Raw genomic sequence first — 14959 nt, 5'->3', positions numbered from 1 at the left:
CTTAGTTCTTTTTTTTAAAAGATTTTATTTATTTATTTGACAGAGATCACAAGTAGGCAGAGAGCTAGGCAGAGAGAGAGAGAGAGGAAGCAGGCCCCCTGCTGAGCAGAGAGCCTGATGCTGGGTGCGATCCCAGGACCCTGAGATCATGATCTGAGCTGAAGACAGAGGCTTAGCCCACTGAGTCACCCAGACACCCCTGCCTTCCTTAGTTCTTCTTTATGCCTTTTCTCTGTTCCAGGATCCTATCCAGGATCTCAAATTGCATTGGGTTGTCATGTCTCCTTAAACTTTTCTTGGCTGCGACATTTTCTCAGACTTCCTGGTTTTTGATGACCTTGATGGTTTTACCATTAGATTTTTTAAAAAATTTTATTTATTTGACAGGCAGAGATCACAAGTAGGCAGAGAGGGAAGCAGAGTGAGAGAGGAGGAAGCAGGCTCCCCCGCCCCCCCCCCCACCGAGCAGAAAGCCCGATTTGGGGCTTGATCCCAGGATTCCTAGGATCATGACCTGAGCCGAAGGCAGAGGCACAACCCACCAAGCCACCCAGGCACCCCTGCCATTTGATATTTTATAGAATGTCTTTCAGTGGGATTTGTCTGATGTGTTTCTCATGATTAGACTGAGGTTATGGGTTCAGGAAAGGATGATTCCTGATTTAATGACTCCTGATTTAAAGTGACTGCTGCCCGGTCCAAAGCTCCTGATCAACAGGAAGTAGCTACCATTAGTTTTCACCCTTTTTCCCTAACAGGAGTTAGGGTTACCTCTTCAGAGGCAGGGAATGATGAGGGAGAGGTGGAAGGCAGGCAAGCTGGAACGGGGGCTCCTGCCCTAACAGGAATCCACCCTTAAAAGGATTTCTTTTTTTTAAAGATTTTATTTATTTATTTGACAGAGAGAAATCACAAGTAGACAGAGAGGCAGGCAGAGAGAGAGAGGAGGAAGCAGGCTCCCTGCTGAGCAGAGAGCCCGATGCGGAACTCGATCCCAGGACCCTGAGATCACGACCCGAGCCGAAGGCAGCGGCTTAACCCACTGAGCCACCCAGGCGCCCCCACTCTTAAAAGGATTTTACACCACCCTGCAAGGAGCCCTCCACCCTTTCCCATGTGATAGATAGGTGACAAAAACCTGATTGGATGACAGGTGCAGGAAAGTTTAATCAGATTAAAACAGCCCACTAACAAGACCATAAAACCCCCTAGATTTAGAAGTTCTGGTGGCAACCCTCTCAGGTTCCTGCCCTCCTCAGGAGTTTTGTACTATAACTTTGCTGTCACTCAGAAAATCTTGCTTTGCTGCTCACACACACACACACACACACACACACACACACACACGTCCAGTTTCATCACATCATATCATGTCAATCTGTGTGTGTGTGTGTGTGTGTGTGCACGCGTGTATGTGTATGTGGTATGTTTATATACACAGTATTGGCATTATACTGTTTACTCATATTACAGGTTTTTACTTTAAATCTCTCTCAAATGAATAAATAAAATCTTTTTAAAAATTAAATTAAAGAAAATAAATAAAAATTTCTTTTTTTAAGATTTTATTTATTTATTTGACAGAGAGAGGCACAGTGAGAGAGGGAACGCAAGCAGGGGGGAGTGGGAGAGGGAGAAACAGGCTTCCTGCTGAGAAGGGAACCCCATGAGGGACTCGATCCTACTAGGATCATGACCTAAGCTGAAGGCAGATGCTTAATGACTGAGCGGCCCAGGCGCCCCCAAAAAAGATTTCTTTATGAAATATTTTAAGCACAGAGAAAGTTATAAAGAATACTATAACAAAAATCCACATTTTTCTCACAGAACTTTATGAAGTCTTAATATTTTACCACATTTGCTTTGAATTTTCTCTTAAGGAAACTAATATTTCAGATAGGTTGAGATTTTATGTACTCCTTCCTAATCTCATTCCATTCTCTCACTTGTTCCTCATGTTCTCTCCTCAGAAGTAACCACTATTCCAAACTGGTATTTATTTTTCCTTTACATTTTTTTAAAAAGATTTTATTTATTTATTTGACAGACAGAGATCACAAGTAGGGAGAAAGGCAGGCAGAGAGAGAGGAGGGGAAGCAGGCTCCCCGCTGAGCAGAGAGCCTAATGATGGCTCGATCCCAGGACCCTGGGATTATGACCTGGGCCGAAGGCAGAGACTTTAACCCACTGAGCCACCCAGGCGCCTCTTCCTTTACATTTAAAAAAAAAATAAATTTATTGACTGATGTATATGTATTTCTATTGGATATATATTTAGAAGTAGAACTGCTGAGTAATAGGGCATGTATATGTTTAGCTTCAGTAGATATTGCCAATATTTTTTTCAAAGAGATTATAAGAGTTCACATGCCCACAACACATGAGAAGTCTAGTTTCTCCACTTTTGTGCCAACTCTTGATGTTGTCAGTCTTTTTAATTTCAGCTATTCTAGTGTATATGCACTGGTATCTCACTGTGGCCTTAATCTGCATTTCCCTGATATCTAGTAAATTTGGGCACCTTTTTTTATTGGTCTATTGGTTACCTTTCATGACTTGCCTGGCCAAGTCGGCCTAGTTTTCTATTTGGTTGTCTGTCTTTTTTCTTTTTTTTTTTCTTTCTTTCTTTCTTTTTTTTTTTTTTTTAAAGACAGACAGAGATCACAAGTAGGCAGAGAGGCAGGCAGAGAGAGAGAGGAGGAAGCAGGCTCCCCACTGAGCAGAGAGCCCGATGCGGGACTCGATCCCAGGACCCTGAGATCATGACCTGAGCCGAAGGCAGCGGCTTAACCCACTGAGCCACCCAGACTCCCCTGTCTTTTTTCTATTTGTAGGAACTCTTTGTATATTCTGGATCTGATACTTTTGTTAGAGAAATCTATTGCAAATACCTTTTCCCACTGTAGCTTGCTTTTTTATTTTCTAAGTGGTGTTTTTCAATGAACAGAAGTTCTTGCTTTAATATAGTTCAATATATTTCATAGTTTGTGGATAATGCATTTTATACCTGTTTTTTTTTTTTAATTTGTCAGAGAGAGAGAGGGAGAGAGTAAGCACAGGCAGACAGAGTGGCAGGCAGAGGCAGAGGGAGAAGCAGGCTCCCGGCCGAGCAAGGAGCCTGATGTGGGACTTGATCCCAGGGTGCTGAGATCATGACCTGAGCCAAAGGCAGCCGCTTAAGCAACTGAGCCACCCAGGCGTCCACATTTTATACCTGTTTAAGAAGTTTTTGCCTGGCAGTACTTCTAGTCCACAGATCCTGTACCTGTGGTATAATAAAACCACCTTAAAAAAAAAAAAAAAAGGAAGGTCACCTGGGTGGCTCAGAAAGTTAAGCCTCTGCCTTCTGCTCAGGTCATGATCTCAGGGTCCTGGGATAGAGCCCCGCATCAGGGAGCCTGTTTCCCCCGCCTCTCTGCCTACTTGTGATCTCTCTCTCTCTCTGTCAAATAAATAAATTAAATATTTTTTTTAAAAAGGAAGTCTTTGCCTATTCCAAGGAAATGAATATATTCTCTTACGTCATTGTCTAGAAGCTTTATTATTTTACCTTTTATAAGTCATCTGCAATAAATTTTGTATATCTTGTGAGGTAGGAGTCAAGGTTCATTTTTTTACCCATATGGTCATGGAATTGATCCAGCACTTTTTTTTAAAAAAGATATTTATTTATTTATTTGTCAGAGAGAGAGAGAGAGACAGCACAAGCAGGGGGAGGGGCAGGGAGAGGGAGAAGCAGGCTCCCCACTGAGCAGGGAGCCCTATGCAGTACTGGATCCCAGGGCCCCTGGATCACAACCCCACCCAAATGCAGATGCTTCATCAGTTGAGCCCCCCTGATCCACCACTTTTTGTTGAAAACATTGTAAAGTACAATTTCCAAAGAGTTAAAAGCAAGATTCTTATAAAAATACAGAATGAAAACATAAGAGAGATTCATTTAACTCATTATTGAGGGAATAAGGAGGATGGTAAAGCATGTTTGATGAGCATTCAAGGAAATTGGGTATTGTATTAGAGTTGTGGTGGGGGTGATATGGATGTGTGTGTGTGTATATATATATATATGCATATATATGCACTTATATATGTATGCATATATACATGTGTTTATTATATATAGGTGCATACATATGCATATACAGACACAGACACACACATAAATAGGGGTAGAGATAGAGAAATTTTATTACAAGGAATTGGCTTATAGGATTATGGAGGCTAACAAGTCTCAAGATCTTTAGCTGGCAAACTGGAGACCCAGAAGAAGTGACAGTATAGTTCCAGGCCCAGTCCAAAAGCCTGATAAAAAACCGGCAGTGTGGTTCCAATCTGAAAGCCAGCAGGAAGAGCTGATGTTTCGGTTTGATCTAAAGGTAGGATAAAGGACCAATGTCCCACTTTAAAGAACTGGCCAGTCAGAGAGAAATTTTCTCTCTCTTTCTCTTTTAAAGATTTTATTTTTAAGTAATCTCTATACCCAACATGAAACTCAGACTCACAACCCTGAGATCGAGTCACATGCTCTACAGAGTAAGCCAGCCAGGTACTCAGAGAAATATTCTTCTAATCAGCCTTTTTGTTCTAGTGAGGGCTTCAGCTGATTGGACAAGGCCCACCACCTACATTAGGAAGAGCAATCTGCTTTACTCAGTCTATTCAAATGTTAATCTCATCCAGAAACATCCACCCAGAATAATGTTTAACCAAATATTTGGGTACTTTGTGGCCCAGTCAAACAGACATGTAAAATTAACCATCACAGTTACTTATAGGCATTTGAAAAAAGAATGTTAGATAAAAGTTAGTTAAAACTGGTTAATGTCTACAGGATAATAACACCATAACCTTTTCTTTTCTTCTTTTTAAAAATATTTATTTATTTATTTTACACAGAAAGAGAGAGAGAGTGCATGCAAACACAAGTGTAGGGAGGGGGAGAGGGAGAGGGAAAGAAGCAGACTCCCTACAAAGCAGGGAGTCCAATGTCGGGCTTAATTTCATGACCCTGAGATCATGATCTGAGCCAAAATCAAGACTCAGACACTTGACTGACCAGGTGCCCACCCCCCTTTTTAAATTTCTTTATTTCAGTAATCTTTACATGCAACATAAGGCTCAAACTTATGACCGACCCTGAGATCAAGAGTCACATGCTCTTCTGACTGAGCCAACCAGGTGTCCCATAGACTTTTCTATTACTCAGAAATCCTTTACATCATTACCGGACAAAATCTGTAAGTTAACACATGACTTCACAGAGTTTTAGCCTTTAATCAATGATAAGTAGAGAATGAGTTAAGCATAAGTATATTGCCTTGATGGTTTACCTTTGGCTAGCCCTACTGCCTTTTCTTTGCAGGATTTCCAAGTTGTGGATGATTTCTGTAAAAAAAAAACCAAAACTATCTTTACCCCTATTGCTCTACAGTATCTCCTTTTTCATAAAATAAGTATTCATCATAAGAGTTCTTCATAGCTATAATTTTATAATAAATTTTGATATCTGGTACCCCATGTCCTCTAACTTCAAGATTATAAGATTATATTAACTATTCTTGGCCATTCCATTTCCATATCAATTTTTTTTTAGCTAAACTCTACACCTAGTGTGGGGCCAAACTCATGACCCTGAGATCAAGAGTTAAAAGCTTTACAGATGGAGGGTGCCTGGGTGGCTCAGTGGGTTAAGCCTCTGCCTTCGGCTCGGGTCATGATCTCAGGGTCCTGGGATCGAGTCCCGCATCGGGCTCTCTGCGCAGCGGGGAGCCTGCTTCCTCCTCTCTCTCTCTATGCCTGCCTCTCTACCTACTTGTGATCTCTGTCCGTCAAATAAATAAATAAAATTTAAAAAAAAAGCTTTACAGATGGAGCCAGGCAGGTGTCCCTCTATATAAATTTTAAGATCACCTTATTACTTTTTAAAAATTAACATATAATGTATTATTTGTTTCAGGGGTACAGGTCTGTGAATCATCAGTCTTACACAATTCACAGCCCTCACCATAGCACATACCCTCCCTAATGTCCATCACCCAATCACCCAGACACCCCAACCCTCCCACTCCCCTCCCCTCCAGATTATCACTTATCATACACTCACACACACAAACCTACCTACTAGGATTTTCATTAGGATTGTGTTGAATCTACGGACAAAACATTTAGATTGTTTCTAGTTTTTTTTTTAAGATTTTATTTATTTATTTGACAGAGAGAGATCACAAGTAGGCATAGAGGCAGGCAGAGAGAGAGAGAGAGGAGGAAGCAGGCTCCCCGCCAAGCACAGAGCCCGACGCGGGACTAGATTCCAGGACCCCGAGATCATGACCTGAGCCGAAGGCAGCAGCTCAACCCACTGAGCCACCCAGGTGCCCAGATTGTTTCTAGTTTTTTGCTTTTACAAAGAAATGTTAACTTTCCTTTATTTAATAAGGAGATTGTAGGACTTCATGGGAATCTTTTCACTTTAAGTCCAAAGGAAATACAATAATTTGATGACTCTAAGCACACTGATCTTTTAGAACAAAACATTGAGGGAAATTTTATTTTCTCAAGAGGAATTCGTGAGTCAACAAGTTGAATGTATATTTTAACATATTTCAATGGTTTTAACTTTTTACATGTTGAGTTTGAGGTACCAGAATAGTTTTCAGGTAGAGAAATCTTGCAGGTTGTTGGACATATGGGTGTGAAGCTGATGAGAACTGTCCGAGCTAAAGACACAGATTTAGAATCTATTGCTTACAAATGTAAGCAAGGTTAGAGTTTATGAAGGAAAAAATGGGCTGTACACAGAGACTTGGGGCTCTATTTCATGTCTATATTAACTAATTTGAGGAGGAAAATGAGCCTCAGTAACAGAGATTAAAGAGCAAGGGGGCCCTAGATCTTGTGTGTATATGTGCTGGGGCTGTGGGCAGGCCTTGTTCTGTGCCATAGAGTTTTTCATGGTGCCTTGACCACTGGGCAGGCTATGTGAGTTCTGAGTTCCTTCTCGCTACCACATCCCTGACTAACCCCCAAACTTAACTAACTCCCAAATCTCTACTCCTTTTCCTGGCCCTTCGTGTGTTTTGGCTCTTGAAAACAGTAAATATTCTCTTTTTGCCAGTAAGGTTGACTTCCTTTAGTTACCTGGATTTGCCCATCTGCGCACAGGTTTATAAAGATAGGAATTGATCTCTAGAAGCCCAGGACCAGGCAAGAGAGCACAGCATAGCAGCAGTGGGAGCTGGGGCGAGTACCCAGTGGGCCATGGACAAGTAAGCTCCCCAACAGTTTAATAATGAGGTCCTGAAGACCCCCAACAAGTGCCAACAGCAGCATTGTGTTCCCCCTCCAACCCCCCACACACTGAAGCTCTGCAAGAAGACAAACCAGGAGGCTCAGCATTATTCAGAAGTCCTGGCCAGCCCAAGGATGCCCAAATCCAGAGTCCAGTCACAGCCAGTTTGGAGAGAACCTGGAATGGGCCTCCTATGATCAGACAGGAAAGGAGATGACTGATAGATGGTACAAAGAAATTAAGAACTACAGCTTCCAGCAGCCTGACTTCACCTCCAGGACAGGATACCCACAGCCTTGGTTTGGAAGAATACAATAAAGATGGGATGGGTTGGGGCGCCTGGGTGACTCAGTGGATTAAAGCCTCTGCCTTCGGCTCAGGTCATGATCCCAGGGTTCTGGGATCAAACCCCGCTTCGGGCTCTCTGCTCAGCAGGGAGCCTGCTTCCCCTTCTCTCTCTGCCTGCTTCTCTGCCTACTTGTGATCTCTCTGTCAAATAAATAAATAAAATCTTTAAAAAAAAATGGGAGTGGGGAAGGCACCTGCAAGTGAGGGGTCTTCCTTCACGGTGGCCCAATATTTCCCAGCAGGAAATGTTGTCAACTAGGCTACTTTGAAGAAAATGTCTTGTCTCCAAAGAAGAAATTCATTAAATGTAATGGGAAGGTGGCAGACTTAAGGTGGATACGAAGTGCCTGGAACAATAAAAACTCAGCTGTGTTTCTGTCCCTCTGAGTGTATGTGCTTGTATTTGTGATGCATATGAGTGTGTCTTGCACACACACTTGGATATACAGATCTGCATGAACTTTTTTTTTTGGAAAGAGAGAGTATGGGATGGGGTGGAGGACAGAGGAGCAGAGGAAGAGGGAGAGTCTTCAGCAGGCTCCACACCCAGCACAGAACCTGACACAGGGCTCCATCTCATGACCCTGAGATCATGACCTGAGACAAAATCAAGAGTCCAATGCTTAAACGACTGATTCACCCAGGCACCCCTGCAAAAACGTATTATTATCAACAGAAAGACTATATAAAGCCTTTACTCTGTGGGGTGCCTGGGTGGCGCAGTGGGTTTAAGCCTCGCCTTCGGCTCAGGTCCTGATCTCAGGGTCCTGGGATCGAGCCCCACATCAGGCTCTCTGTTCAGCAGGGAGCCTGTTTCCCTCCTGCCTCTCTGCCTACCTGTGATCTCTACCTGTCAAATAAATAAATAAATAAAAATATTTTTTTTAAAAAAAGCCTTTACTCTGATGGTTACCTAGACCACACTTATTTGGAATTTGGGGGAGAAATCAATTTAAAAACTTTTTGCTATTTTTTAGGCAAATTTCTTTTGTACATTTCTTGTAAGAGCCATCTTTGGACTTTCTATGTTCTAACATTTGTGACGCTAAGAAGTAAAGTTCATTTTATGTGATCATGCATTGTAGCCTGCTTTTGGTAGATTTAAGAATTTAAAATTTAAGAATGTCTTTTTTTCCTTAAAGATTTTATTTTTAGGGGCACCTGGCTGGCTCAGTTGGAAGAGCCCATGGCTTTTTTATTTTTTTAAGATTTTATTTATTTATTTGAGAGAGAGAGAGAGAGAGCGAGCATGAGAGCAGGGGGGAAGGACAGGGGGAAAGGGACAAGCAGACCCCCAGCTGAGCAGAGAACCCAGTGGCATGGGACTTGATCCCAAGGCCCTGGGATCATGACCTGAGCCCAGGGCAGACACAACTGCCTGAGCCAATCCAGGAGCCTCAGTACATGACTCTTGATCTCAGAGTTGTGGGGTCAAGCCCCACGGTGGCTACAGAGATGAACAAAACAAAAAACCAAAAGCAAATTATTTTAAGTAGTTTTCCTTGGCTCCTGATGAGTCTGCAGTTGCCAATACTGTTAAGTTGTTGTTTTTTTGACAAGTCAATGATGAATTTGAAGTGACTGAAGAATTAGCCTTGATGAATAGTTTGCATGAAATAATTACAGGTAAAAATGTTTTCAAAGAAGTTGAGAAAGCACTAATTCAGCACAACCTGAAGTGGAATCTGCTAAACTGTGTCACAGCTGATGGTGGCAAAAATATATGTGCAGCAGAAAAAAGGCTTAGTTCAACAAATTTACAAGTCTTGTGAAAATGTCATGTATCTAAAGTTTACAGTTATTCATGGGGTGCCTGGGTGGCTCAGTTGATTGAGCATTCGATTCTTGGTTTTGGCTCAGGCCTTGATCTCATGGGTTGTGAAATCCAGCCATGCTGGGCTCTGTGCTCAGTGGGGAGTCTTCTTGAAGAGTCTATCCCTCTGCCCCTCTCCCCACACTTGTGTGGGTGCGTGTGTGCTTGTGCATACACACTCTCTCTCTCAAATAAATAAATCTTAAGAAAAAGTGTATGATTATTCACTGCAGAAAGTACTTTGTAGAAAATATGTAAATTTATCATGGGTTATTAAACTACTAGTGTCAGTAGTTGACTTCATTCACTCTCAAACACAACCATCAACAGTTCTGTGGCTTTTGTTTGTTTTTTGTTTTGTGAGAAATAGAAGCTGAATATCTTGCCTTGTCCCCTCCCCCCACAGCAATTTGATGGCTTAGTATTGGTAATGTTTTATTATGGTATTTTGAGCAAAAATTAGGCAGGGGTGCCTGGCTGGTGGAGCATGTGACTCTTGATCTCAGAGTTGTGAGTTTGAGCCCCACGTTGGGGGTAGAGATTATTATTTTTTATTTCTTAAAATATATTTTTAAAAATATTTTATGTATTTATTTGACAGAGAGAGGTAGAGAGAGCGTGCACACAAGCAGGGGGAGCAGCAGACAGAGGAAGAAGGAGAGAAGCAGTCTCTCTGCTGAGCAGGGACTCAGTTCCAGGATCCTGGGCCATCACCTGTGCTGAAGACAGACCTTAACCGGCTGAGTCACCTGGCAACCTGCAACTACTTTATTTTTTTTTTTTTCTGCAACTACTTTAAAAATAAATAAAAACTTCATTTCGAAAATTAAGCAAATGTCAAGAGGAGAATCTAGTAGAATTCTATAAATGCTTTCCAAGCAATGAATATGCTCAGTTGAATCACATGTTCATGGACTGATAGCAGTATTTAACAGTAGTTACCTGTGAGAAAAGACAGATGAGATTCATAAGATCTCATTACAGATCAACATTAGTGCTTGAACATTTGCAGTTGATTCTAATAATACTTGAACCCCAACTAAGCAAAATGCATACTCTCCAAAAGAATTTCAACCTTCTCATTAATAGACCTATTGTACCAAAAACTTGTATTCAATTATTATTGGTTTATTTTGAATGTTACTATTTAAAAAGTTGTGGAAATTTGTTTTTTCTCTTGTTATACAAGTACCTATACAACAGCCTCAATTTTGCTTTTTTTGGCCTAAAACCTAAGTATCTACTAAATGGTCCTTTACAGAAGAAGTTTGCTGTTCTCTGCTCTAGACAGTGCCTGGTACTAAAACTGCAAGAACACCCAGCAATTTCTTTTGCTTGTTTGCAAGTCTTGGATAATTTTTTCCAATAGCGAGAAACACACGTCCTTTCCTTCATGAAGTTTATATATTTGCTAAGTTAACTATACCCTCCCCACTTATTAAATATTCAAATAATTCTGAAACCTCCAGGTATGTATGCAAACAACCCACTTCTTCCTTCTAACTATGATCGTAGCACTTTTCATGGTCTATCCCCAGACTGTGCATTCTTTGAAGAAATGTCTTACTCCTCTTTGTGTCTGTAGCATGGTAGATGCTCAATAAATTTTTCAAAGATTTTATTTATTTATTTGACAGAGAGAGATCACAAGTAGGCAGAACAGGCAGAGAGAGAGGGAAGCCGACTCCCCACTGAGCAAAGAGCCCAATGTGGGGCTCAATCCCAGGACCCTGGGATCATGACCTGAGCAGAAGGCAGAGGCTTAACCCACTGAGCCACCCAAGTGCCCCTCAATAAATTTTTCTTTCTTTTTTTTTTTAAAGATTTTTTATTTATTCATTTGACAGAGAGAGATCACAAGTAGGCAGAGAGGCAGTCAGAGAGAGAGAGTGGAGGAAGCAGGCTCCCTGCTGAGCAGAGAGCCCGATGCGGGACTCGATCCCAGGACCCTGAGATCATGACCTGAGCCGAAGGCAGTGGCTTAACCCACTGAGCCACCCAGGCGCCCTCAATAAATTTTTCTTGAATGCACCAACACTTACTTACATCTCTTGTAAGGTCTCTTTCTCTGATATTTATCCATTTGTATAGGATTACATTGTTACTAATAAATAGATATTAAGTAAATATTTGATAGGAATGACTAAACTGATTTATAGGAATTCATTGAATTATTTGGCATTCTGATTTTCAGATTTCACTACTTAGATAACCCTGTACAAATATCTTTTTGCATAGCTTTCCCCCCATTTATTTGAATTATTTTCATGGAATATATTCCCACAGTGGAATTTTATTCATTTGGCAGTATTTACCGAGTTCCAAATATGCTGGGCTAAGGGCACCTGGCTGGCTCGGTCAGTGGAGCACATGACTCTTGATCTTGGGGTCATGAGTTTGAGCCCCATGTTGGGTGTAGGGTTTACTTAAAAATAAAATCTTTAAGGGGCTCCCAGGTGGCTCAGTGGGTTAAAGTCTCTGCCTTGGCTCAGGTCATGATCCCAGGGTCTTGGGATTGAGCCCTGCATCAGGCTCCCGGCTCAGTGCGGAGCCTGCTTCTCCCTCTCCCACTTCCTCTGCTTGTGTTTCCTCTCTTGCTGTCTCTCTCTCTCTGTCAAACAAATAAATAAATGAACATTTAAAAGAAAAAACATGGTTTTAAAAATATTTTATTTATTTTCTGTCAGAGAGAGAGAGAACGCAAGCAGGGGGAGTGGCAAACAGAGAGAGAAGCAGGGTCCCTGCTGAGCAAGGAGCCTGATGTGGGACTTGATCCCAGGATGCTAAGATCATGACCTGAGCTGAAGGCAGATGCTTAATCGACTGAGCCACCCAGGTGTCCCTGTCCTAATCCCTTTGACTAATGTCCAGTTTTATTTTTGACAATAACCAAGTCTAAAAACATTCTCATTCATTAATTCATTCATGTATTCAATTAGTCAACATGTCTTTTTTGGGCATCATTACCAGATGTTGTGTTATGTGTTAGGGATAAAGATATAGAAAACAGGTCCTTTGTTGTTGAGGAGCTCTGTGTCTAAAGAAAGGATAGATATGCAATTATTTTTCAAGAAGATAAGATCAATAATGGAACAATATACAGGTAGTTTGGTTATTTTCTTGTTTTCCCTCTCTGACCATTTCTTTTCCATCTCATTTTCCTACTCCTTAAAAGTAGGTGTTCTCCATAAAAGACCTTTGTTCCTTTCTGAGTCTCCTAGCAACCATAGGGCTCTCAAACTCTTTGCAACTTACTCTTAAATACCTGTACAGGTTCAGTGATTCCATTTCTTGATTTGATCATACAACTTATCTATGTATATGAAATACCCTTTCTTCCATATGTGCATGTTCAGTGCTGTCCATACATTGAGATCTACCTCCTCCACATGCTACTTCTCTCTTATGAAGCCTATCTTGATTCCTCCATAGCTTTTGCTGAATTTCTCCAGTTCTTAAGAGGCAATATAGCAGTGTGGCTAACTGAGCTCTGGTGAAAGATACAGTTGGGTTTGGATTCTAGTTTTGCTTCATTTTCTTTATTTTAAAAGTGGGGATTAAAATAGTTATATCTTTATTGATTGGAAGATCTATCTCTAGCTTGGACTGCTTTCTCAGGGTTCAAGTCCACATTATCTATCTAGTAGGCACATATGACAATCTCAAGCCTAATGTATATGTCCAAAAGGAAACGTTTCTCCCCAAACCTTGGTTTCCTCTCTATCAATAAACTGTAGCATCATTCTTTCAGTCTACCCAACTTTAAAACTCTCTCTCCCTCCAATGGTTCGCTACTAAAGAAATGATATTCTTATTCTTCTCTGTATTCACAATCTTGTGTGCCAAGTTCTATCACATTAGTTCCTTAACACTGACATATGTTAAAGGGATTGTTCTTTCTTACACCCCTCAGTTCCATATTCACTGCCCCAGTTAAGTTCTTTGCTCTTTCACAGATCTTTCCCAACACCTTGTAAACCTTTTATGGATAGTAACTGTGCTTGGTTTGCTTTTGCATCCTCTCATTAAGACTGATCTAAAAGACACTTAATAAATATGTATTAGTTATTTATATTAAATTTCTCATTAGGCATTGGGAGATATTTTCTAAGAGATAGGGAACTTGGAGGAAGAGTGAACTTTTAATGGCCTTGGAGCATGACTTAAAGATAGTCATAAAGTTGGTAGATGGTTCCCCTGCATCAGGGTTCTAAGCTGGACCACTTCTTTCTTGCCTGAGGGCTCCCAAAAAAGGCAGCAACAGAGCCAAACTTAGGTATTTCGGTCTGAACCTCTTGAGATTCTTTGGTTCTCTTCACTACTTACTTTCCTTGATCCCGCCCCCTTTCCTTCTCATTTCCTGGATTTCAGAGTCCTAGCTCTCAGCTACCTGCCAACTAAACCTGAAGTATGAATTCCATTCAAATGCTGAAGAACTTTCAAGTGCTGTACTGGAAAAACTAATGAAAACTGTGCGGCATGGAGGACTGGTTTTCTATCCCTGTCTGAGTTGCTTCTGAAGGTACATTTACCTTGTTGATGAGTATAACTGGTGCCTGTCAAGGGCCTAGAGGGCCAAAGACGTCATTGCGTTTTTCCTCTGAACATTAAAAAAAAAGATTTTATTAATTTGAGAGAGAGAGAGAGAGAGAGAGAGAGAGAGAAAGCAGGAGCAGGGGGAGAGGCAGAGGGAGAGGGAGAGAGAGAGAGAAGCAGACTCCCTGCTGAGCGGGGATCCTGGTGTAGGGCTTGATTCCAGGACACTGAAATCATGAACTGAGCTGAAGGCAGACACTTAACTGAATGAATAACCCAGGTACCCCTTTTCTGAACTTTTAACTGGGAAACTGGGATTCCTCAGAGCTTACATCACAGACTTTAGACAGTGGCTCTTGCTCTGCTTACCTTCCCTTTACTTCCCAGCCACATTCCTACCTTCATGTCCACAATCTAAGTAACAACAAACATGTATTGGGCATTTTTGTATTTACTAGGTAATTTAAATGCATTTCCTCATTTAAACTTTAAAACCATCTTATAAAGCAGTTACTATTATTATTCTTTGGGAAATTGAGGCCATGTAGCTTGCCCAAGGTCAAAATATTAGAGCTAGAACTCAAATTCAGGTGTGGTAGGCATATTTTTAGGATGGTCCCCCAATGATGGCTGTCCCAGTGAGGCAGTTTCTGGTGGTATTCATGTACTTGTGTAATCCCCTTCCCTTGAATGTGACTTGCTTCTGATGCATAGAATACAGCAAAAATGAGGGGATGTCACTTCCGTGATTAAGCTAAAAATGTGACTTCCATTTTGCTAAGACTTTATTGCCTTCTCCACTTGTATGCTTTAAGCAAGCAGCCATGTGGGAAAGGCCCAATGACAAGGAACTGAGTGAGACAGGCCAACAGCCTAGGGGGAATTGAGTCCTGCCCACAATTACATGAGTGAGCTTAGAAGTGGATGCTTTTTTAGTCAAGCTGGCACTTTGATAACAGTCTGTAAAAAACCTG

At 41.3% G+C, this 14959-nt stretch overlaps 1 pseudogene; it reads left to right on the top strand.

Moving 5' to 3' along the window:
- The first annotated feature begins 7257 nt into the window (after window positions 1-7257).
- On the top strand, window positions 7258-8023 carry LOC122916720 (annotated as a pseudogene).
- The last annotated feature ends 6936 nt before the right edge of the window (window positions 8024-14959 follow it).

The sequence above is a fragment of the Neovison vison genome, chromosome 9, assembly GCF_020171115.1.
Source record: "Neovison vison isolate M4711 chromosome 9, ASM_NN_V1, whole genome shotgun sequence".
In the NCBI taxonomy this organism is placed as follows: Eukaryota; Metazoa; Chordata; class Mammalia; order Carnivora; family Mustelidae; genus Neogale; species Neogale vison.
This window is presented reverse-complemented; position numbering and strand designations above follow the sequence as displayed.